We start from the raw sequence: 22,026 nt of genomic DNA, 5'->3' as shown, positions 1-22,026 counted from the left end.
AAGATTTTTCTGAAGATGGTTTAGAAAGACTGTGACCAAGAGGCTATTTAAATAGCAAAGTTAGTGCCTAGTAATCCCAAAATTAGTGTTGTGGAATTTATTTATTTAATTTATTCATTCATTAATTCACCAGGGATTGAATGAAAGCCCTCTATGTATTAGTCCCTAAGCTAAGGGTTGAGGATTCAGATATGAATGAGGAGTGGTTCTTGACTTTAAGGATCTCAAAATGCACAGATTTGTAGTGAACAAGTTTTATTGTTACCTATGTAACATCTATTCTCCTTTTCATTCTCAACAGTGCCCTGGTTTTGCTTTGGGAGCCACCTTTCTCTTTCAGATGCTGTCTCAGTGGGATGGTCAACCAATGTATCCTACATTTTGAGAACCAGCAGAAGGAAGTAATGATAATGAAAAACAAATAAGGAGAAGTGAGTTGGAGGGAGAAGGAGACTTTAGTATCTTCCTGAAATCAGGAAGAAAGTTTCAAGAATGAAGTAATCCATAGGGTCAAATACTGCAATAAGTTTGAGTAGGATGAAGACTGTAAAGATGGTATCAGTTTGGTAGTTAGGACATTGGTGACCTCCACAGGTGACCTTCAGAAGAATCACCTGGGGAACTTGTTGATTGAATTTACGAATCTCCACCTTTAGGGATTCTGATTTAGAAGGAGTAGGAGGAAGGCCTTAGGATCTCCATCTATAACAACCATTACTGATTATTTTGATGCAGGTAGTATACAGACCACATTTTAAAGAAACACTAGGTAAGTATGATTTTCATTCAAAAGACAAAAAACATAAAGTTACCTAATTCAGGGACCATTTCAAAGACCAAATCAAATCAATAGCCTGGCTGATCTGATCGACTGTGCAGAAACTAACCATTACCATGGCAAAGTGGGGAGGAACAGTCAATAAAAAGCAACTGATTTATTGTTCATATATAAGATGAATATAGACATGGATTTTATTTCAAGTGATTTGGATGAAAAATAAAAGCTATCTAAGCTCAAAGGAAATGTATGTTTTCATTTTTTTAAATAACTCGATTTCCGTTACTGTTTTAATAAAATGGGCATAAAACATAGATCATATATTATATCTCAGGTCTTTCTTCTGCCACATCCTTGATCGTACTGCTCCTCCATTAAGAAGAGTTGGAGAAAGAAAGACTGACTAATTCCTTATTTTCATTGTTGCCACACTCCCCTGCATGTCTTGATTGCTGTTGGGACTGGAACTAAGAAAATGACACCAGGACAAATGTTGTTGGGGCATTTCCAACCCATTAGAATTAGTAAATATTTGAAATCTTTCTTGACAGCTGGTTCTCAGGAGATAGCATCTCCCTTCCAGATTTATCTAAAAAAGTAATTTTTTTTACTCATGCCGAGACCTCATGCTTTCAGTGTTTCATCATTAAGGTTGACTTATTGAGGAGGAATTTTTCAGGAGTTCAGGTTATCTGGGAACACCTCATTAGACAGAACAAAATCCTTGTAAACTCAAGTACTAGAAAACCTTGGTTCTAGGCCCCGCTCTGTCCTGAATATAATATGTAATCTGGTAAAGAGTTTTAGCACTTCTGGTATCATAGGTGATTCTAGACTAGAGAATGTTAGTGCTAGATAGAACCTAAGAGATTAGATTATTCGGCCCACTCCTTTTGTTTTAAAGTTGAGAAAACAAAGGGGCTGACTGGGGAAATGACTTCCCTAAGGTCAGTTGGCGGATAGTGGCTCTTGCCAAAGCTGAAACCTAAGCACTCTGGCTTCCCAATTTTATCTTTTTTCCACTGCACCTTATAGTTTTAGGATATGCACCAGGAAGGCACAGAAATATCCATTTAAGAAATGAGGAAACATTTTAGAAATGAGGAAATTCACTCAAGGCAATTATCAATTTTCCCAGCATCACATATTGAAATGGGAAAAGTTCCCTTGTCCCCCTCACAGGGTGTGTGATGGGTGGAGTGGCTAGCTTCTTCAGTGCCCCACTGCTCGAACCTCTAGGGGGAGCATGCAGATGGGCAGGTGGTGGGGCTCCAACCACACAGCAGGGTCTAGGAGTGAACGTTTACAGCAGAAGCCCGGTGGGCGTGTGTTACAGTATGCACTTCTAGTTTTGCTGTCTATAGGCGGCTTGTGTTAATCAGCTCAATTAGATCCTCTGCCTTATCGCAAGGACAGAAGCCTCCCTGCATCTCAGGTTCTTGCCTTGGTTTACCAGAAAAACTGGATCCCACATGGGTTTGGAGAATGGGTGCAAGTTTTTATTGAATGGTGGACGTTCTCTCAGCAGATGGGTGGGGAGCCAGAAGGGAGATGGAGTGGGAAGATGGCTTTCCTCTGGAGTCAGGCAGCTCAGAGGTCAGACTGTCCTCTGCCTGCCCTTGCCAGATTCCCCGCAGCATCCACGTCATTCTGCCAATCGATGGCCTGCTGGTGTCTGCTGGTGTCTGTCGGTGTGCTCTTCCACTCCTCTACATGTCCAGCCACTCTTCTGTCAGTGTGATCCTCTCAAAGTCCAGCGGCTTGTGTCTCTGCCTACTAGGGTCTCAGGGGTTTTTATAGGCACAGGATGGGGGTGTGGTGGGCCAGGGTGGTCTTGGAAAATGCAACATTTAGGCACAAAAAACAGAAATGCCTGTTCTCACCTAGGTCCGTGGACACAGGCCTGGGGTTGGACTCCTAGCCAGGGACCAGCCCTTCTCTGCCCAGCACTTCCCAGCCCCCCTCCCAGATCAATATCTCATACGAATAGCAATGCAAAATTACATACTAATATTCTGCCAATAGAGCATTGCCAAACACTTGAGGTATTTTCTTCAATATTCCCAGTCCATTGTTCATTTATTTACTACCCAGCAGATAGAAAAGAAATCTACCATCTTCTGTGGATGGTACATTTAATAGTCTTAATATTTTTGAATAAAACCAGGACTGAAACCAGTATCTTCTAACATCCAGCCTAGTTTTTTATGCACAGTAACACACATTATGTTCCCTGAAATGATTTAACCAAGGAGAAGCTTTGGATTGTGACACAGAAGTCACACCATGGAGTCTAGCCATTGTATCTGCCCTTTCTTACCACTCCTGCAAAGAAAGCCTTTGGAAATGATCAGCGAAATAATTTGTTTTTAATTCAAAGAAGCATTTCTTGTCTATATTGAGGTCTCTGGGTTGTGTTTTATTTCTTCTAGAAGAAAAGTATCCAAGAAGGGCTGTTCCTCCATATTTGGCTAAAATTTCCTTCTTAGGGCCATGTCTCTGTGGATACATTAATAGAAAGAGCACTAGTGGACTTGTATGGGATTTGCAAATGCATCCAGAACACTGGATAACTTTATACAAGAAAACAGGATGGAGCCTGGTAACAAGAGAAGAAAAAGAAGAGACGGGCAGGTCCCAGGATTCAGAAACCTTCACAGTTAAGAGTCCTCTGTATAATAGTATTTGTTTGCTCCACGGCTTAAGCTTTGGTGAAGTAATATAAATAAAGGACTAAATAATTGAACAGAGCTAGTCTTGAGGAAAATTAGTAGAAAACATGAAATAATCTGTCAGCATAGTCAGTAAAATTTAAGTGACACTTTGAAAGTCTTCTGAATCACCTACAGTAGTAGTTCTCAAACCTCTTGGTCTCAAGGCCCCTTTGTTAGCTCCAAACAAAAAAATGAATGAGAAAATTGCATTGTTTTTGGCAAATCTTTTTTACTTATGGCTTAATAAGAAACAGCTATGTTATCAAATATTCTTCTGCAATCGATCTATTGTGATACATTGTTCTGGTTGAAGTATATGAAGCAAATCCAGGCTTATCCAGATATGTAGTTGGAAAGGGGAATATTTTAATAGCTTTTTAAATATAATTGTGAATATTCTTCTTTGACATTACACCAAAACTGAACAAATAGTTTCTCTTTTTTGTGTTTGTTTGTTTATTTGTGTGGTTTTTGTTTGTTTGTTTGTTTGTCTTTTTAGATAGGGTCTCGCTCTGTCACCCAGGTACAGCGGCATGATCAGGGGTCACTGTAGCCTCAATCTCCTGGGCTCAAGCGATCCTCCTACCTCAGCCTCCCCAGTAGCTGGGACTACAGATGCATGCCACCATGCCCGGCTAATTTTTAAATTTTTCCTTTGCAGAGACAAGGCCTTACTATATTGACCAGGCTGATTTCAAACTCCTGACCTCAAGCAATCCTCTTGCCTCAGCTTCCCAAAATGCGGGGCTTACAGACATGAGCCACTGTACTGGGCCAAAACTGAACAAATAATTTCTTGAAGATTTATTGCAATGTGGAATCTGAAACTGTATTAATTTTTACACTTTGCTGCATCAAATTCCTTTGGTCTATTTTGTACATCAAATGAATCTTTTACTCACATGACTCACGTATGATTTGTATCACCATGTATTGGTGATATGGAAAGTATTGGATCCTTGAATTGTTTAGATCTTCCAAATGTTGACATATTTCATTGTCCAATATCAAAAACATCTCATTCATTAATGTCATTACCAATCTCATCCAAAAAATGTCCTTAACTGTTGGGAAACTGTCAAGTTTATGGCATCAGATACAGTTTTCCAGTTTTCTAATTTTTGCTTGAAAGTATAAATATTGACCACGTACAGTGACTCAAGTCTGTAATTCCAGCACTTTGGGAGACTAAGGCAGGTGGATCACGTGAGGTCAGGAATTCGAGACCAGCCTGGTCAACACGGAGAAACCCCTTCTCTACTAAAAATACAAAAATTAGCTAGGTGTAGTGGTGGGTGCCTGTAGTCCCATCTACTCAGGAGGCTGAGGCAGGAGAATCTCATGAACCCAGGAGACGGAGGTTGCAGTGAGCCAAGATCATGCCATTGCACTCCAGCCTGGGTGACAAGAGCGAAACTCTGTTCCCCCAGCCAACCCCCACCCCCCAAAAAAGAGAAATCACAAATATTAGCATTGGTCGGGGAGAAATACTGTTAGTTGTTTTCTTTGAAGTAACAGGCTTAATTCATTCTCAAAGAAATGTCTGCCAAATATCCAAGTCTCAATAATCATTGCTTGTTGGTCAGTAGGTCATTCTAGTATAAATAATGACACATGAAAAGAGCAAGTAACTCAGCTCACAGTGTACACAGTTGCACAATTGCTTGGCCTGAGACAACCGTCATACTTTGCTATGCATTTATGTGTTTCATATGTACTTTCCATTTTGTCAAACTATTAAAAATATGTTAACTCTAGGCTCAAGATTTAGTAAAATTAGAAATTTTGCTTCTTCATCAAGAACATTTTAATATTAAACAGTTTTCCACTTTCTACGTTTCCTCCAACCTGCTTTCACTCCCTCGTTCTCTTCTTTTACACCTTTCTCCCTCCCTTCTTTCTTCCCATCTTCTGTGAGTGGGAAGTGAGAAAGAATACAATGACTGCCAGTGCAGCTTAGAGGCATTGCCTTGATGTAAGGCACCAACAATTGACCCACAATTTCTCTGTAACATCATTGCAAACGTCAAGACGGTGAAATATAATGCTTTTTATCATTATGAAAATCGTTTTGACAATAAAACGGGGAAAGATCATTGTTTCAACAAATTGTGCTGGAACAAACTGGACAACAACATGTAAAAGAATGAATCTAGACACAAACCTTACACCCTTCACAAAAATTGTCTCAATACGAATAACAGACCTAAGTGTAGAATGCAAGACTACAAAACTCCGAGAAGGTGACATAGAAAAAAAACTAGATGGCCTTTTTAGATATGACAACAAGGCATGATCCATGAAAATGAGAATCAATAAGCTGACCAAAATTTTAAAAATTCTGCTCTGTGAAAGACTGTCAAGAGAATACAAAGGATACACCACAGACTGGGCAAAAATATTTGCAAAATACATACCTGATAAAAAAAACTGTTACTCAAAATATACAAAGAACTATTAAAATCCAACAATAAGAAAACGAAAAACTCTATTAAAAACTAGACCAGGTCAGGCAGTGTGGCTCACATCTGTAATTCCAGCACTTTGGGAGGCCGAGGTGGGCAGATCACCTGAGATTAGGAGTTCGAGACCAAACTGGCCAACATGGCGAAACCCCATCTCTACTAAAAATGCAAAACATTATCTGGGTGTGATGGTGGGCACCTATAATGTCAGTTACTCCGGAGGCTGGGGTAGGAGAACCGCTTGAACCCAGGAGGTGGAAGTTGCAGTGAGCCGAGATTGTGCCTCTGCACTCTAGCCTGGGAGACAGAGCGAGACTCCATCTTAAAAAAAAAAAAAAAAAAAAAAAAAAAAAACTAGGCCAAAGACCTTAACAAGTACTTCACCAAAGAAGATATACAGCTGGCAAATAAGCATATAACACTTTGTATCGTATAGCACTAGGGAAATGAAAATTAAAATGACAATGAGATAACACTACATATCTCTCAGAATGGCCAAAATCTAGAACGCTGACAATATCAAATGCTGGTGAGGACGCAGAGCAACAGGAGCTCTCATTCATTGCTGGTGGGAATGCAAAATAGTGCTGCCACTTTGAAAGACGGTCTGGCAGTTTTTCACAAAACTAAACGTACTCTAATCATATAATCCAGCAGTCACACTTCTTGGTATTTACCCAAAGGAGTTGAAAATTTATGTCCATACAAAAATCTACATGCAGATGTTTATAGCAGCTTTATTCGTGATTGTCAAAACTTGGAAGCAACCGAGATGTTCTTAATCAGGTAGATGGATAAATAAACTATAGTACATCTGGACAATGGTTATTCAGAGCTAAAAGGATATGAACTATCCAGAAAACAGAAGACATTGAAGAAATTTAAATGCATATCACTAAGTATAATAAGCCAATCTGAAAAAAACTACATATTGTACAATTCCAACTACACAACACCCTGGAAAAGGCAAAACTCCGAAGACAGTAAAAAGGTCCAGGGTTGCCAGAAGGTAGTGAGAAGGCAGAGATGAACAGGTGGAGCATGGAGAATGATTAGAGCAGTGAAACCATTCTGTATACTATCATAATGGCAGATACATCTCATTATACATTTGTCTAAACCCATAGAATGTACAACACCAAGAGTGAACCCTCACGTAAACTGTGGACTCTGGGTGATGTGTCAATGAAGGTTCATCAGTTGTAACTAATGAACCATTCTAGTTGGGAATATTAATAAAGATGGAGGTTATGCATGTGTGGGGGCAGGGCGTATATGTAATATCTTGGTAACTTCCTCACAATCTTGTTGTGAAAGGAAAATGGCTCTTTAAAAAAGCCTTAAAAAACAATTTTGACTTCATAAAGCCTCTAAAAGTGTCTCAGAGACTCCAGAGAGTTCCACAGACCACACTTTAAGAACTGCTAACCTATACTATCTATTTTTAATATATTCCCTTGGCAAATGTGTCAGAACCATGTGTTATTTTTTTAACTGACAAAAAAATTTAAAATATTTACAGTATATATTTTGACATATGTATACATTGTGGACTAGCTAAATCAAGCTAATTAATATACGCATTACCTCACATGCATCACTTTTTGTGTTGAGAACACTTGAGATCTACTCTCTTAGCTATTTTCAAGTATCCAATATTTTGTTATTAACTATCGTCACCTAATGTACAATAGATCTCTTGAGCTTATTTCTCTTAATTGAAGTTTAATATCCTTTGGCTAATATCTCCCTAATCATCTCTACCCCCAGCCTCTGGTAACCACCCTTCTACTCTCTACTTCTATGAGTTCGACTTTTAGGAGTACAGATATAAGAGTGATCACATAGTATTTATCTTTCCATGCCTGGCTTACTTCACGTAACACGGTGTCCTCCAAATTCATCATACTGTCAGTTATGACAGAATTTCCTTCTTTTTTAAGTGTGAATAGTATTTCATTGTGTATATATACCACATTTTCTGTATTCATTCCAATGGACACAGCTTAATTCCATATCTTGGCTATTGTGAATAGTGCTACAATGAACATGGGTGTGCAGATATCTTTTTAACATATTAATTTCATTTCCTTTGGATATGTACCAAGTAGTGGGATTGCTGGATCATATGGTAATTCTATTTTTATTTTTTTTTAGGAAATCTCTATTCTGTTTTCCATATTAGCTATTACTCATTTACATTCCCACCAATGGTGTGCAAAGGATCTCTTTCCTCCTCATCCTCACCAACACTTGTTATCTTTCCTCTTTTTGATAACAGTCATTCTATCAGGTGTGAGGTGATATTCCATTATGGTTTTGATTTGCATTTCCCTGATGATTAGTGATGCTGATAATCTTTTAATACACCTGTTGGCCATTTGTATGTCTTCTTTTGAAAAATGTCTATTCAGGTTATTTGCCCATTTTAATTTAATTGTGTGTTCTTGGCATTTCTGCTATACCCTATTGATCATAAATGCATGGATTTATTTCTAGGCTCTCTATTTTTTTCCATTGGTCTGTGTGTCTGTTTCTATGTCAGTACCATGCTACTTTGATTACTATAGCTTTGTAGTATATTTTTAATCAGGTAGTGGATGTCTCCAGTTTTGCTCTTTTTGTTCAAAATTCCTTTGGATATTCAGGGTCTTTTGTGCGTCGATACAAATCTTAAGATTTTTTTTTTCTATTTCTGTGACAATGTCTTTGGAATTTTTACAGGAATTGCACTGAACCCACAGATCGTTTCAGGTAGTATAGACATTTTAACAATATGAATTCTTCCAATCCATGAACATGGATATTTTTTCCTTTACTTGTGTCTTCTTCCAGTTCTTTCATCAATGTTTTATAGTTTTCAATGTACAGATCTTTCACCTCTTTGGTTAAATTTATTCCTAAGTCTTTTATTTTATTGCAGCTATTGTAAATGGAATTGCTTTCTTAATTTCTTTTTCATTGTTAGTTTATAGAAACATTACTGAGCACCTGAGCAAACCCCACTTACCTTAAACAATTTAATTCCTGTCTTCAGACAGCCTGTTTCATCCTTAGCTTCCGTTCTCAACTCCATTTTCCTAAGCCCTCAGCACACAGTCCATATGCACAAACAAATTTCTCTTTTTTTTTTCTTTTCACATCATATAATCTGCAAAGGAGATGGGCATGTGTGGATTTAAAAAAAAAAAAGGATGCTTTGTTCAGCTTTGAAGGCACTAACTACAACTTGGGTAACATATATGGAATAATTAAAGCTGCTATGATCTTTTACGCTCCAAAAGCCTTAAAAATTCCTGTCATCATGGTCAACAGCTTTACAGTTCTAACAAGCAATTTTCACAAAGCACTATTAAAGGCTGTAAACTTTATTTTCTTCTAATTCTCCTTAAAAAATTTCTTAAGTTGCTCTGAGTTGAGAAGGGATGGGGACAATGTATCTTTAAATAATAAAGAAACAATTTTAATATTCTCATAAACATTATCCCCTCTGCTGGCTGCTACAAACTTTAACAGCCCAGCAGCCAAAGAAGCAAGTAGGGCAAACAATACAAGAAGAGTCATTATTGTAACTAAATTAGACCGTTTGTTTTCTTTCCCTCAAATCAAATTGTGTAGGAGCTGCTTTATTGCAAAACAGACATTAAAATTCCAGCAAGACCTCAGAGAGAAAGTAATTTCTATTTTATCAGTGCTGTAAAGCTGTCTTTATGTTCTGAAGCAGGAAATATTGCAAGGATATTTATAGCTTCGGCTCCAAAGCCAGTTTGAATAGAAATGTTACCGCGGTCGCTGGAGCTGTCATACTGCTCGGTGGAGCAGGGAATTTTAGTGAATTTGTGAATTACTGTTTCAGTCTTGACAAGTCTCTCAGTGAAGCTGGTGTGTGTGTCTGGAGCCGTTTGGTGTTTTGGGAGATAATGATTAAAGACTTGGATTTGCTTTAAGAAGAGATTTAAATGATATTCTACAGCTAATCAGTTTTGCTCGTCAAGTCCTCCTGGAACAAAGGCAAGGTTTCCAAACTTTGCCATCCTTAGTGATTGGTGACCCAGCAGGAAGCATTCTCCAGCCCTCTTCACCTTCCTTCTCCCTTGCAGCCCTCCCCTTTCTGTCCTTGACCTTCCCATCCTGGTGTCCCTACTCCTCTTCTGTCTGAACTGCTTACCAAGATTTGACAGTTATTTACAATCCTGCTCCTCCTCTGGGGTCTGAGGAAATGATTCGTTTTTGTATCTTGCATTTATTTTAACCTTCTTGTGAAATGCTCCAGAATTCCACAAACACTATCCTCACTATCAAAGTGGAAAGAGCTTTCTTTGTTTCACATGGGGAAGAACTGAAGTCTAGACATGGGAAGACTGAGGTCACACAGAGTTTCAGGAGAACAGATGGGATGTGCATCTTCTCTCATTTTAGTTCAATTTTTAGTTCCCCATTGCCACTTCCGTATCACACCCGCAAAAACAGAAGTTTCCTGACCGAGGTTTAAATAGACAACCATTTGAGCTAATTTATCTGAAAGTGGGGCAATGAATAAAGACTTTTCATAGCTCCAGGGCCACCCTAGGCTACGAGGGAAGACAGAGTTGTGCTGTGCCTGGGCATATTATTGCTCTGAAAGCCAGTGGCAATGGGGGTGGGGAATGGCTCCTCACAACTCCACCAGTCTTGGGATGAAAGAGACCATGGAAGTGTGCAGTGGTCTTTTCAATATAGCTGCTCAAAACTAATCAAAAGGGCTTTGCTTTCTGTTTGTGGGTCAAGGGTTTGATTTACGGCACACTGCTCATCGCCTGACCACTCAGGTCAATAGCAGAGTTTAATTCCCGGTTAGGCAATCTGTAGTGAGGTTTTCCCTAGAATCACATCCCAGAGAATCCTTTTGCTTTATGGGACAAAGAACTTACCCTCTGCTCAGAACCCGCTGTTTCCGTGAGAGATGTAGATGCTTTTTAAATCTTCCTAAGCTTAGATAGAAATAACAGGCCTTGACTTAGGGAATGTCCAGCTGCAGAGACTTGGCCATTCTTATCCAATTTTGCAGTGCACCCGCATCCTTAACTTGCCATTGAACCAGAAAACATAGGCGCTAAAAATGACACTAGAGGCCCTCTAAGACAATCCACCATTTAAAGGCAGATTAGAACTCAGGTCTTTTGTGCTCAGGGCCAGTTATCTTTCCTCTGCACATGTGCTAGCCAAAGCAGTAGCCAGCAGCCACATGTGACTGTTGAACCCCTGAATATGGCTAATCCGTTTGGTCTATTCCACGTTGGCTAATCCAAATGGAGATGAGCTATAAGTGAATAGACTATGACAGATTTCAAAGACCTACTAGAAAAACAAGAATGTAAAGCAGCTCAAAAATACTTTTCTATATTGATTACATATTGAAATTATAATAAATACTGAGTAAAATAACATATGTTAGCATTAATTTCACCTGTTTCTTTTAATGTGACTACTAGAAAATTTTGAAGTATGTATGTGGCTTGCATTATCTTTCTATTGGACTACACTGTTCTGCACATCTTCCCATCTTGACTATGGGCTCAGAAAGAAAGCAATGAGTACCCAGACTCTCAAACCCTCCTGTAAGGATCCAACGTATTTCTGATTGGGCTACTCTGCTCCATTCCTATTGGCTGTCTGACCTCATCTTCCTTAAAAAAAAAAAAAAAAAACAACCCAGGAAAAGTGTCCTGTTCTGCATCCCACGGCTGTGCAAAGTGGTCATCTCTCTGCGAAAGTTCAGAGGATAGTGAGTGGTTGAAATTCAAGTTTCCAATGAAAATATCCCAAATTAGAGAGAATTTAGACATAGAATTATTAATTTACTCATATCCCTGTCTAGATTTTCCTAATTTTTCCATTTCTGATTTTTAGGGTGACCTTGAAAAAGAATATATTCAAACCTAGGTTATATGGATACTCAGCTTAGGGAACACAGCTCTTCCATTGACTGAAGTCTACTACTGTGGTTTGGCTCTGTGTCCCCATCCAAATCTCATGTCGAATTGTAATCCCCACATGTTAGGTGAGGGACCTGGTGGGAGATGATTGGAATGTGGGGGCGGATTTCCCCCATGATGTTCTCATGAGAGTGAGTTCTCATGAGATCTGATGGTTTAGAAGGGTGGCACTTCCCCCCTTGTACCCTCTCTCCTGCTTCACCATGGTAAGACGTGTTTGCTTCCCCTTCACCTTCTGCTATAATTGTAAGTTTCCTGAGGCCTCCCAGCCCTGCTTCTGAACAGCCTGTGGAACTGAGTCAATTAAACCTGTTTTCTTCATAAATTACCCAGTCTCAGATAGTTATTTATAGCAGTTTGAGAATGAACTAATATCCCTGCTTTCTATTTTCTTTTATTTCCCTTCAGATAGCATCGTTGTAATGATAAAGTTGCTGCCCATAGATAACCTGTATTTCCCTTTTTTAACTTAAATGCTTTGGTTACTGGAGTGCTGCTAGGTAGATATAATCCTTCGCCTTTCAAAATTAGCTATTTGGGCCTTATTTATTGATATCAGACATTGGAGATGATACCTATGTCCTAAGCAATATCTCTGGCTTCATGAAATTAGAAATGCTTTGATTCAGAAGGATTCTAAATTGATAAATGACTGTTTCCTATCACAGACTGTGGAAGTGATTCCCAAACTTATCTGCACATTAAAATCACCTGGTGATCTCTTAAATCTTCCAAAGGTCAGACTATACCCCAGGCCAATCACATCATCATCTCCCAGGTGTCAGCAGTTGTTGAAGCTTCTCAGGTGACTCCAATGTGCAGTCAAGTTTGGCAAGAATATACCCCAGGCCAATCACATCATCATCTCTCAGGTGTCAGCAGTTGTTGAAGCTTCTCAGGTGATTCCAATGTGCAGTCAAGTTTGGCAATCACTGGCTTGTCAGAAAGCTAGATGAGAACCCAAACACCAAACACCTGCCAGAGCACAAGCCTATTTAAATTATACTATGTTATCTTCCAGGAGGGTCACTGTTTCTTCTTCCTTAATAAACCTTTACCACTTTTTTGTTGTTTTCCCTGTTATAACAAAGTAAAGGGTCTGAATTGGGAAGAAAATAGAGCAGATAATGTATGTGAATAAGAACAAGAGTTCTACCCACTGCTTGCTAAGAGATGGTGCTTGTGTTGCTGGGAAGGATTAAATTAGAAAAAATTTAAAATATAATATAATTTTTAAAAGTCAGTATTTATATAAATAAGTTTCCAATTTTATTCCTTTGAGTTAGGCTTCAATATCACATTGCTTACATCCATGGTACCTATGCATATCACGAGTTTAGTAAAATTTCTTAAGGTTGTGTTGGCCACACTTAACTTCGTCCCCACTAAAATGCTCTAAAACCACATAGATTCCAGAGGAGGTAATACTGCTGAATTCAGAAATAAAAGCTGAGAAAAGACACTTCCTATATATTTCCTCTTTAAAGGACTTCTGTGTTCAGCGTTTCAAGGACTGATTGTACAACCAGACTAAGATGATCACACTAGGGTGTGTGTCAGAACCACTTGTCAAGGTGAACATACCTGCTCAGGTCATGGTGGAGTTCTTGATTCCAGTTTATTTTAGCTGCCATAGATATCGTCTGAATTCTAGTCTGACTTCAAATGCAAAACAGAACTGGGATGACAATGAACAATTATCTGCAATATATACTTTAGGGGGAAGCATTAGGCCTATCAGCATGCTCTACAACAGCCCCTATGGATGCACCTGTGTCTTTTCAAAACATAGACCCCAGTTAGTTAAAGACATATGGGAAGTGACTAGTCCAGAAGCTGCAACCCTTAATTTCTGATGAAACACTAAGCTACACATCTCTGATTTCTGTCTATATCTGATCTTATTTCACAATTTAAAATATTTTAAGGAGCATGCCTTAAATGCCAATTATGTATATATAATTATAAAAAATATATATTATATAATTTGATCTTCATAATTACTCTATGAAGTAGGGTACTGCTTCATACTGTGAAGTACATACTACATACTGTTAAGTATGTTTTATTCTGCCTACACTACAAGTAAGCATTGAAGAGAAGAAGGGTCAAATAAATCAACCAAGATTTTGTGGCTAGCAAATAGTGTGACCACAATGTAAAGCCAAGTCTCTCTGATTCTAGGGTCCATGTTCTTTTTGGTAGGCTGTAATGTCTTCCAAAACTGGAGAGTGACATAATGAGGAAGGATTGTGTGGTATAGGTGAGATACAATAACATGGCAGTAAAGAATGCTTCTATGAAAATACAGTCGAATTATTCTTTTCCTTTTCATTTTCGATTTTTATTTTGCAATTGTGTGCCATCGCAAAGCTGATGGAATCAGGACTTATGTTCTGTATTTACACAGCTGATTACAAGTACTTTCATGGTTCATGATCTATCAAGTTTCTGAGAGTTAATGCATTTTCTCCTGGGGCATAGGAACACCACATTGGGATACTGGGGGGAATTATCTGATGAATGAACATGCTGGGCTGTGAACTAGTGCACACACTCCACAGAATCTCACTGAACCTGCTTAGGTTGCCTATATATCAGGGGTTATACTGAGCTCCGTGCCTCTTTCAATCTGTGCTGAATTCTTATGGCTCAGTCCTTTCCATTCATTCATTATTTAAACATTTTTTTGGTTTCTCCTATGTGCCAGGCATTTCTTCTATGTGCCATTCTCTTTGCTGGGGATGCAATAACAAGCAACATAGCAAAAATCCCTGCCTTCTTGGTGCTCACATTCTAACAGAAAGACAGGAGACAATTAAAAAGACAGCTAAGTTAAATATAGACTATGCTGAACAGTGATAAATGCTGTAGAAAAAAATAAAGTAGAGAAAAGGGTTAGTTGTATGTGTGGGGGTGGTGGGCAATTTAGACGGTGTGGCTAGAAAGGACCTAAAGAGGTGAAGGATCAAGCACTGCACATGTCTGGGGAAGTGTGTTTTGTGCAGAGGGAATAGCAAGGGCCAAGGCCTTGAGGTGGAAGCTTGTGCTTAATAAGGCCAGATCTGTAGGAACTTGTATATGATTAGAAAGATGTTGCCTTCTACTCTGAATGAAATGATTGTAAAGCTGAAGAATGCCATGATTTGACTCACCTTTTACATGGTTACTGTGGCTACTATATGCACAATAGACTAAAGGTGAGCAAATTCACATAAGAAAGATTCTTACAATAATCCAGGTAAGGGCTGACAGTGAACTGGGCCAAAAGGACAGCAATTGGAGTGGTAAGATGTGGTCAGATTCCAAATGTTTCTGAAGATCTAGCCAACAGGATTTGCCAACAGATTGGGAGTAGACTATGAGAGAGAGAGAGCATTAAAGATAAATCTGTGGTTTTGGACTTGAGCAATTGGAAGGTTGGAGTTGCTATAAACTAAGACGGAGAATACAGTAAGTGCAGCCAAGTTCTGGGGACTATCAGGAGTACAGCATTGAAGAGGTGGAGTTTGGGAAGCTTTCTGGACATTGAAGTAGAGCTGTGAAGAGCTAAGGAGAGTGCTCTGGGCTGGAGATCTACATTTTGGGGTCATTATGATGGCAATGAAAGCCATTAGACTAGATAATCACACTAAGGAAATGTGTGTAGACAGAAAAGAGAAGAAGTGTAAAGACTGAACTAGGAACACTCTAATATTCAGAAGTCAGCAGATAAGAAGGAACTGAGAGAAGTAACTGAGAAAGAGGTGCCAACAATTTGAAAAGAAAACAAGAAGAGGGGATGCTGTCCTCAGAATAACAGGAGAGTGCTGGAAGTCAAGTGATGCTGGATGTTGTTGACAGGCAAGTAAGAAGCCTGCTGAATATGGACTATGCTCATTATGTTAAGAGCACTGGAGTGAGTCAAGGGACCTGGATACAAACACTGACTTCACCACAGATTTGCATGTGGCCTTGGGAAAGTTAAGGAAACTCACCCCTCCTCAGCTGGGAAAAATGACCGTTGCAAAGGTGAAATAACATAAAGTGAAAACTACCTAGAAAAGTAAGAATGTAGCACAAAGCAGCTACTCAACAAATATCAGCTGACTCTAAACTGAATCCTAAATATTCAGAGCCCAGTTATTTGCTTACTCCTCTGCTTGACCGATTTCCTGTGCCTTCTGACGGGGTCTGTAGAATCAGATTATCGTTATTTGACCAGTGTGACACAGATGGGTTGAAAGTCTAAGCACTCCTTCTAGATTAAGCCTTGGGCTCACACTATTCTATTATTCTGTCACAATTGATTGCCCTAGATTCCCATGTCATTCATTTAATAGTATTTTTTGACTTCCTACTATGCATATGAGACCCTGTGCTAAAAACTGGCCATGGTCCCTTGCACCTCTGACCTTACCAAGCTATCCCTGAATCCTCTATGACAAACTTACACTCCCATATCTGCTTTCCAGAGGCTTAAATGGACTCCCCCCAATTACTACATAGGAGTCATGAAATATTGGAGAAATTATTTAATTTCTTGACCCTCTTGTCTATAAAATATAAATAAAAATTGCTATGCTGGAAGATAGGTAATCATTATCCACATTGTAAAAATAAATTATGCCAAATATGTGAGGTATCTAGGTCTTTGTCAGTAGTTACTGCGTGAATATTAATTTCCTCCCTCCATCTGACTCCATGCTGCTGCCTCCCAAGACGTGGTGCTAAGCATTTACAATTATCCAAATGAATCTTGGAGGGTGAAAAATGTGCACTACAAATTCTCACACACTCTGTTAGGTTGGGATTTACACTGTTGCATTAGCTGTATACATTGAGAACAAACATGCTCCTCAATTACTAAGTCTCATAGTCATGTGGATAGGCAGCCTACATGCACATGCATAAACCAACACATGCATACATACATACATACATGCATACATACATGCATGCATGCATAAATACACACAGACACCTGGTCCAGGTTGATATAGAAACAAAAATTTTAGAATAAAAATCAGCTAATAATTCTAACAGCTTTTCACTGGGATTTGAGTCAAAAGTCCTGAGGAGAAAACAGAAGAGAAAATACTACTCCATCCCTAGGTTAGCCTGGTGTTTTCCTATCTGTTTCTATTTTCTTTCTTCGACTCATGATCTTGATTAAAAGGAAGCTACAACTAAAACCCAGATGTTTATTCAGTCCCTGCCCACTGTGTATACATGTTCTGAAGATGATCTGAAGATCTCTCCAGAATGAAATGATGGTACTTCTGGGAAGAAACTGAAGGAAATACTTTTACTAAGTTATTTTTGCAGTGATGAAAGGTTGTATTATTTTCAAGAAAAGAACCCAAGTTTTATTTCAGTGTGTTTATATAAGGACATGCTAAGGAACTAAGAATAGGTAGAAATGTTTAAATAGCAAGATGCTAGTATTTTGAAAAATAAATCCTGATTTTTTTTTATTAATGATACTTGTGAATTCCTGGTTAGATTGACTACTCTTGATTGATTTGGTTTAGAAATGAACTTATGCAGACTTAATTATACCATGAGATCAGTGTATTCTTATTGATTGTGCCTTTGACATGATTAGCTATATTAGATTATGATGTCCTCATCTCCCAAAAATCAAAGCTAGGATGGGCTTTCTGTAAGGGACATTAGTTATATGTGCATGGCATACACTGTATTTTTTTTTCATTATATAATAGGCAGGGGAGAATGTAAAAAGAGCATTAGCTTTATGCCATTCAAAAATCTATCTTAGAAATATGTCTGATGGAAACAGATTATCTCTCTCCTCCACATGCAACAGATGCTTAGTTGGCATGAATTGCATTGAGGAGGGAGCATTCCTATCAAGTGCTGTACAGAGTGGACCTGCAGTCCCTTCACAGGTCATCCTAAGCGCCACATCACTATCCATGGTCTAAGTGCCCTAGTCAGTCACTGAAGATGAGGGCAAATGAGTTGTGGTGTTTCTGAGTCCAGGCTCCAATGGATTAAATCTTTGTGCCCTGCAGCCAACTTGGGACTCCATACATTTTAGGTAGTACAGCATTACTAATAACAAGAACAGCACAGAAAATATGAGACGCGGCAGCAGTGGCAGGGAGAATGAGATGCAGAGCTGTGCATGCTGGGAAGTGTTGGCCTTAATTAGAATGTGCATGTACAGTATTTATCTTTCTCCCAAACCTATAAATAAGGCCAGTGCTGTGGCGATTACTGATGTCTGCCGTCATTTCGCAAGGCCTCTGTTTTGATGGAGCACCAGTTGCTGCAAAGTAATATTTTTTTCCTCTCCACTCTGCATCTGCTCCTGTATGGAAACCTCTCAAAGGCTTTCAGAGCTGTGACTGGACAGGAGAGAAGGGGTGGACGTCATCTTCTGGGAATTCAAGTAAGAACTGCTCTTTGGGGAACCTTAACTGTAATCAGAGAGAGACCATAACATGTAGGAAGGAGCTTACAGGACAAAACAACAACAACAATAACAACAACGCTTTTATCCAAAAAGAGACCTTCATTGCCATCATCCCTGAAGGTATTTTTCCAGCTCCTCCTTGAATACTTTCAGTGTTGAGCCATTCACTATGTCCAATGGTAGTCAACTCCAGTTTTGGATGCACTAAAACCTCTGCTCCTGAATAAGTCTGTCTCTCTACCATTTGCCTCTGTTAATCTAAATATACAAACTTCAAATGGAAACTTTCTCAATTGTCCCAAGTATTTATCTGATTCTTCTATGTGTCCCAATCTTTTACGTAACACATAAAAATAATTATAAAAAGTACTCACTATTTTTTTTTTTTTTTTTGAGACAGAGTCTCGCTCTGTCTCTATTCTCCTGCCTCAGCCTCCCGAGCAGCTGGGACTACAGGTACCCGCCACCACGCCCAGCTAATTTTTTGTATTTTTAGTAGAGACGGGGTTTCACCATGTTAGCCAGGATGGTCTTGATCTCCTGACCTCGTGATCTGCCCACCTTGGCCTCCCAAAGTGCTGGGATTACAGGCATGAGCCACCGCGCCCGGCCAAAAAAGTACTCACTATTACAATTTTTAATCAATTCATCTATATTTTCCTTTCTCACAACAGGAGTATTGAAAAAGATTCTGATGTATACTTCAGCAGTGACCTAGAACAGTGTTGTTCCTCTTCCATAAAGGAGAATAAATATATCTGCCCTTGAAGGACTCTCATCTGTGAAGTGAAAATTCATAAAACTTAAATGGTCCATAGGAGGGTGATTTAAATTTTATCACACATGGGCATCCCCTGACCCCACTGAAAGGTTAAATGAAAACTACTATTGTTGTTTGCTGCTTAGTTTACCTCTGACTAAAACTAGATAGTAAACTCCTTAAGAGTAGAAGATGGTTTGGATGGGTTTTTTGGTTAATGTCAGTATTTCTCATTATATCTACATAGTAGAACTTCAATAAATAATTAATTGTAATTAAATCAATTCATTTCATGGAGTAGGAAGGTATTCCTCTTAAAACCTCACTTCCAGAGGTTCATGTTTTCTCAAAATGAGTACTTCTGCCCTCTAGCCTGTTCTCCACATGTGAGATTAAGGAAAAGTAAAAGGGGATGCATGAAATATACTCACCGATGAAGTCATCTTCAATGAATGTTTATTCATAAGGAAGCCACCCTGTTCCAAGCACCAAACCATCTCTCCACTTCCTGTGCCTGAGGAGACATCATCATTTCCTTCTTGGAAGATATTTCCTGTCCAGTGAGACTAGGACAATCTATCTGCCATCACCATTCTCCTTCCTTCAAAGAGAAAATAAATACCAACCAACGCACAACACACCGTCAGCCCCAAGCTCATTCCTAGTGAGTCTTTCATTCCCTGTCCCCATGTTTCCCTCAGCCAATGGATGCCTTGCGTGACAGACTATTGGCCTGCTATTGAACCCCAAAGAGTGGGAACCCTGCTAGCTCAGGAAATAGGAGAGTTTTCTTTTCCCCTTTCCTGCTGCCCAGGTAAAATGAGCCCCTTTGCCCAGATAAATGGGACCATAGATATATCCTCATAGGCTAGGAGAGGAGAGTTACAAAATTTGTATGGGAAAAAGTACATATCTGACAATGAAAGACAAATACTTATGTAAATAATCTCTACAGGAGAGCGGAAGAGTAGCATCTCCAAGCTTACACATAACATTAAATGCTTCTTCTGGGTCCCAAAATGCCAAACAAATGGGCATAAACTTCAGAAAACCTTGCAAAGTAGCTCTGGTGTGGCACAAAACATCTGGACTTGAAGTCAGGAGTTCTGGTTTTAATTATTCATTAGTTGTGTGCCCTTGAGCAAAAGTCTGAGGCAACTTGACTGAGACTTGTCTCCTCAGTTGCAAGATATAACATTTAAAATGGATTCATGGCAAATGGGTAGCAGCAAGGGTGTTTCCTTATCTCCAGTACTGTTCAGGAGCTGAGAAGCTGAGGTGTCGATGCTGAGGAAATAAACCCATGCACAGGGGTGGTTTTGCAGGAGGATGAACAAGTCATCCCATCATGGGTGCCATATAGTCCAATGGTGGTGCTTGAAATTGAACTTACTGTGAGACAATGCAGAAGTTCTGGATGAATGTGAGGCTATGGCATGGGTGAGGGGGGTAAAGAATGAAAATCTTGCAAGGGTGAGTCTCACAGCAAGCAGTGCTTTTTATGTGGGAGTGAAGGAGTAGTGGCTTAGAGAAGGAAATGCTTCACTGAGAAGATGCTGAAAACCTCCAACCAAACAAATACTGAAGTGCAAGGAATGCAAGCAGTCTTTGCAGGACCGACTAAATACTATTGTCTACTGAAGTCTCCCAATGTGTTAGGCATCGTTGTGCCTCCTATGTATACTCATTTAATCCTCATGATAATCATGAAGGAGTTGTTTCTCTCATTTTCAGATTCAGAAACTGAGGCTAAAAAATTTTTGGTAACTTGCCCAAACTTACTTAGTGATATACTTAGTGAGTGACAGAGCTGGGATATAAACACAGAAGATTTGAACACAGAGCCTAAGCTCTTAACACTAGGCCTGCAGTGTTCTTGAGGGATTGCCAGGATCCACTGAAAGCCAGAGAGAGAGGAATTGGGCTGTGGAGGAATTGTAGCTCTACAGGAGTTTGTTTACTTTTGAATTTAGGTTCTGGGTGGCATTTGGATGAAGGCAGAGGTAGGGAAAATTGGGAATAAAAAAATACAGAACAATTCATAATAAGAAGCCTGAAGTGGAAAAGTGAATGACCAGCGGGTCTTGGATTTTTTGGTAGTATCTCATGATGACAAGAATATGAAAGATAGTGAATTTAGCTGGCATCAAAGCTTGAATATAACTTCAATATAAAGATACTCTTCTGTTGACTCTGGCTTGCATTTTAGTACCCGTTCCAAATAGAACTCTAGTGAGAATTGGCCAAGATGCTGCAAAAAGACACTTTCTAGGAGTCTTTGAAAGAGGAGACCTCAGGTCTTTGCAGCCAAGGACAAGTCAGAGCTTTTCTGATGGGTGTGGTAGCATTCTACCAGAGTTAGGCCACCAGGCGCACTCAAAACTCGTTTCTTCCTATGCTATTGGACAGACAGAAAAACACAAATAGGATAGAAATCCAAAGAGGTAGAAGGACCAGCCAAATAAACTGTGTGCTTTGCAGTTTGTCTGTGATCTTGTAGCAGTGGTTGTTGCTACTCAAAAAAAAAAAAAAAAAAAAAAAAAAATCAATTCTGTGGTTTCATGATTATATCAAATATAGTATGGAAGGCTGAAAACCTCAACTTTCTCTGAGCCAGAATACTCTATCCAGTGCTATAATTGTTTTTAAATATCTTCAACTGGGAGAAATAGGGGAGAAAGGAAAAGAGAAAGGAAAGAGATGAAATGTGTAATGCGTACATTCTACCCTCTGTCCCCTTATCACACACGATGGTCCTACTGAGTATACACACACACACACACACACACAGTATAAACAGATACACACAGATTCTTTCATTCTCTCTGTATCTTTAGTTGAAAACAGAGCACTAGTTGGAGATGTTCCAATTTGTTGGAACTTGTTTATTATTATTATTATTAATTATTATTA

At 39.1% G+C, this 22,026-nt stretch overlaps 1 long non-coding RNA gene across 1 annotated transcript in view; it reads right to left on the bottom strand.

Annotated features, from left to right (window-relative positions):
- The window catches only part of LOC116270700, a 29,888-nt gene extending 8,260 nt beyond the window's left edge, over positions 1 to 21,628 (bottom strand). Inside the window, exons 1-2 of the long non-coding RNA XR_004178865.1 lie at positions 19,545 to 21,628; positions 8,968 to 9,108 (exon numbers count right to left, since the gene is read on the bottom strand). This is a non-coding gene — a long non-coding RNA (uncharacterized LOC116270700). The remainder of the gene's footprint in view (positions 1 to 8,967; positions 9,109 to 19,544) is intronic.
- Between the last annotated feature and the right edge of the window lie 398 nt (positions 21,629 to 22,026).

The sequence above is a fragment of the Papio anubis genome, chromosome 1 (genome assembly GCF_008728515.1).
Source record: "Papio anubis isolate 15944 chromosome 1, Panubis1.0, whole genome shotgun sequence".
Classification (NCBI taxonomy): Eukaryota; Metazoa; Chordata; class Mammalia; order Primates; family Cercopithecidae; genus Papio; species Papio anubis.
The sequence above is the reverse complement of the archived record's forward strand: the minus strand, read 5'-3'. Positions and strand labels throughout refer to the sequence as shown.